This window comes from Malania oleifera, chromosome 1 (genome assembly GCF_029873635.1).
Source record: "Malania oleifera isolate guangnan ecotype guangnan chromosome 1, ASM2987363v1, whole genome shotgun sequence".
In the NCBI taxonomy this organism is placed as follows: domain Eukaryota; kingdom Viridiplantae; phylum Streptophyta; class Magnoliopsida; order Santalales; family Ximeniaceae; genus Malania; species Malania oleifera.
The window spans coordinates 62,473,917-62,478,454 of record NC_080417.1 but is presented as its reverse complement, the minus strand read 5'-3'; positions in this window follow the sequence as shown (position 1 = coordinate 62,478,454).

Below are 4,538 nucleotides of genomic sequence, written 5' to 3'. Positions count from 1 at the left end.
TTGGTTAAGGAAATTTAATGAAAACCTAATTTTCATTCTAATGTGCCATCAACTAACTTACTTCACTGTTACCCAAAGAAGAAAACGATGCAAAATAGAGCAGTCTTTTTCTCTTATTGTTCTTGTTTTATAAAATTAATTGAAATGTGAAACTTAATTTTTAAAATAGTGGGTGGGAGTGCGAGCTAGATTAGGTTAATGAAAATAAGAAGTAGGTGATGATGGAGAATATGGTATAAAGTTTCTAGCTGATAATCTGTCATATCTTTTATCAATCAATTTAACTTTTTTTTTTTTTCCAAATATGGTAATTAAAACAGTGTGATTATTTTCAACCCATTGCCCTCCAATGCCTGAAAATCTAGCTCATAGAAGGGATGATCAACAAGCAGTTAAGCCAGTTGAGATAAGAACTGCTTTTGTTGTCTTAAAGTTGCCCCATAAAACTTTGTTCTCTTTACTCCTGCATTGCCTTTGTTATGTTTTTCGTATCCGCCATCCACTATATATATATATATATATATATATATACAACAAACAACAAAGTCAAGTCTTAAGTCTCACTAGGTGGGTCGGCGTATGTTATATATAGTACAAATATGCATGTAAAGCCCCGAACTCCCAATAATGATATCTACTTGCAACTACATATAACATTAAATTCTTCTTATATGTAATTATATAGAAGGAAATATTAGGTACACCCCGTATATACAACCGGACTTAACATGAGTTTAATCGCATATTTGGGTTATGTAAATTGTGAATCCTTTTTTTCTTTTTTTAAATCTATTTTAGATTCAAGTAAGTTGAGGCTATAGAGCAAGAAGTAGCTTACCTCCCATCCTATATCTTTTTCCATTCATCCAAAATTCAAATTCGAAATTGTAACATAAAAAACCCAATCTCAAACTGTTACAATATTCCCTAAACAACAGTGTATGTAGATCATTATGCATTGGATTCCTCTATATATATATCCTTTATTGCTATACTTTTTTTCCTCAAATATTTAGGTCCCATTTGAAACTCAAAAAACTCAAGGCAAAGGAAAGTAAAATATGAAAGAATCCATTTTTTTCATTTTGGGTGTTTAGAAAAGTGAGAAATAAAATAAAAAATGTACCAAATTAACAAATAAAAATTTGATTTTACACATCTTTAATGCTTTATTTTTCTTAGTTGTTATATTTGAATAAATTTTCATTTTAAGGTATAGAAAGAAAATATAGAGGAAGATGAATTTTTTCCTCATTTTCTTTTCCGTTTTCTTTTCGAAACTAAAATCATTGATTCAAACTGTTTATTTTGATAAAATAATTATATGCAATTAAAAAGTAGTATTGAATATGTAGGATAATATCTTTTGGGTAGCGATCCATTTTTCCGGATTCCTGCGTCTCCATCCCTTTTTCCTTTGCCGGTACGCTAACTATTATACGCAAGAACAAAGGCCTATAATAATAAAACAATGAAATTTAGTTATTAAGTTAATTAATTAACGAGAAAGCGAAGGGAGATGGAAGGTGCTTAATTAGCCAAACAAGGCATTATTATTACTATTATGACAAGTTATTAATTAATCATCATGGCGACTTACACCAAATATTAACTTTAATTTTAACTTCCATCACCAAATCCAACTCTTACACGTGGCATTACAGTTCCTACAGAGTCAACGTGCAACAAAGACTTGATGGAACTTTCCTTCGTACGATAAAAGCCGTGCACCTATCGCTACGTATGAACTTCCTTCTACTCCTCCAAACTCCCCCCAACTCCCCGCCGCCCAATAGCTATAGGACCAGCATCCCATGCCTCCCTCTCTCTCTCTCTCTCTCTCACACACACACACGCACGCACGCACGCACCAACCAAACACCCAAACTGGCCTTCTCACTTAGATTGCTTTCATTTTGATTTTCTATTTTTATATTTGTTATAATAAATACGTTATTATAAAACTATAATAAAACCGAGGATGGAACTGTTATTTTAACTAAATTCATTATATATTTTTTTAGTAATATAAAATTTATTACAATTTTAAATTATATTTGTTAAAGATTTACATTGAAAGATATGCTTTATGTAATCGGTTTTAGTATTTATTTATTAATAACTTCAGTTATTTCATTTTAATGAGAATCTTTGCAAGTAATGTTTGCCTGACATTATTTAATGATTATGCATGTATGTCTTTTATTTTATATAATAGGTGATTTAGTGTGTAGAATACGACTTATACACAGAAGATTAGATTATCAATTCTTATAGAATATAAGTTTATTGTTCACAATCTTAAATGAAATTGGACATATCATTGGTAAGATTGTAGCACAAGGTTTTAATAGGTTTATCTTGACTATTGGAAATTATACTATTTCAACTTCTTGTGCTAGTACACTTTGTGCATATCGAATAGGATCGTCTTGGGGTAATTGTTTTTATACTGACTATATAAAACAATTAATATCTCATGATTATTATGAGTGCTTATACTCTTAATCCTGATATGATTATTGGACACGTGCATATAGTGTTTATTACTTTGATTCATAGAATAATAAGATTCTTTATGGGTCAAAAAAACTCAATAAGTTGGACGATGACATTATGTGTATGGTGAATATTAATTATTGATGGAATTCACGCCCTGGTATCGGGATTGATGATACCCCATCGAGGAAACTTATAAGTTTTAATTGTGTCAAACATTGCAGGTGGATTTTGAATCCAACACATCAAATGAGTTAAGTGGAAGGTCTTAGAAAATTAATATGTCAATTAGTTAAATTGTCAGTAATTTAATTTAATAGACAGATATCTATAATCTTTACGTAGGAAGATAAATGAGCATTTAATAATAGGAGCTCGAAATTTAATTTTGAATATGACAGGGAGTGTAATCATAATTCTTTAGTGGTATGAATTATAATTAACATAATTAAAGATGAATTCGGGTCGAATTAGGAATTCTTAATTACGTGAGAAGCTCTAGTCATATTTGCCCAGAGGTTCTTGCTGTAACCCATATACACACGCTCCATTTAGCAGTTAGGGTTAGATAAGCGAACTCTCACAGAAGTAGACATTTTCATGAGAGAGAAAAACCCTAGCAGCCGCTTATGAGGCCACTCCCTCAGGAGCAAGACGTGTCAAGGAATACAGTAGAAGATTCCTGGTCATCTTCAAGAGCTCGTTTTTGTACTTGCAGATTTGGGATCAAACTAGAAAGATCTGGCAAGTATAATCCTAATCACGTAATTAGGGTTTGCATGATCAATTTTATTTTGGTTATCCGTATGCATTACAGCCGGATCTTAGGGTTATTTCGCAATTCCCTTCAATATTTTATATAAATTTAATGCATGAATTTCAATCAAATTCCAACGTGGGATGGATGTGTTTTTTGTAATTTTAATTAGCCTTTTCTTCTTTGGATAAGATTTGAACTTTAAATCAATCTTAAACATTTTTGGAAAGAAAATTAACAGGGTGTGGATGTGGCAAGAAAAATCTATGGTGGCTTTTTTGGAATCTTTTTCCCACTCAAGGCTACTAACTAGATGTATCATATAGATTGAAGAAGTTAGTTGTACACTAGTAGGAATAAGTTTAAAAAAAAAAAAAAAGAAGATAAAAATGGGAGAAGCCCAAACGTGTATGAAGTTGTGTGTACATACTTGGTAAAACGATGTATTAATTAAGCGAGCTAGCTAGGCCGAATCGAAGGCCATGACTAGTTAATCTCTCTCTTAGGGAAACCAATGATGGTATCCTTTAACCAATCTACACCACGTGCTGTCCTTTGTGCGCTGTAATGGGCACCTTACATACCTATGTATCCCTAATTAATCTGATGCACTTTTGGACCACTTTGGCACTAATGTGTCTTCCCAACAAATATCTAAGATAAATTACCTAATTTTTTTTTTCAAAAATAATAAATTTATAAGCTAGCAAAGCATATTCCTAGTTCGCACATTTTGTTAGTGGAAGTGTTAACCTTAAAAAATTCGCAAATCCCAAACTCCCCATCCGCAAATTGTAACGATCACTTGCAATTAAAGAAAGAATAAAGAGCTTGTGAGAACCCCGATGGTTTTCAAAAGCCTTCTCCAATGCTCAAGTCAATATGGGATAGAATATATAATAAGTGTGATAATAATTATTTTACGTATAATTTTATAGTGTGCCCTATTGTATGGCCCCTAGGTCCCTTAGACATACTTCCTGTGTAACGACCTGCTTAATTAAATGGGTTTTTTTTTTCTTTTCACACTATAATATTTTACATGCTCTGATACCATATTGGGGAAAAACCCAATCATAAACCTAAACAGCAAAAAGCATAAATTGAATAAACATGTCCATATCATACAATATCAATACCACAGTGCTACCATGTTTTTCCCCAAAATATACACATATATCTGTTTTCCCAAAAATTCCCTCAACTATACTGAGATGTACAAAAACACTCCCAAAAACATACCCACTCTCTGGCAGGGCACTACTGAAGCCCTTCTATTTGC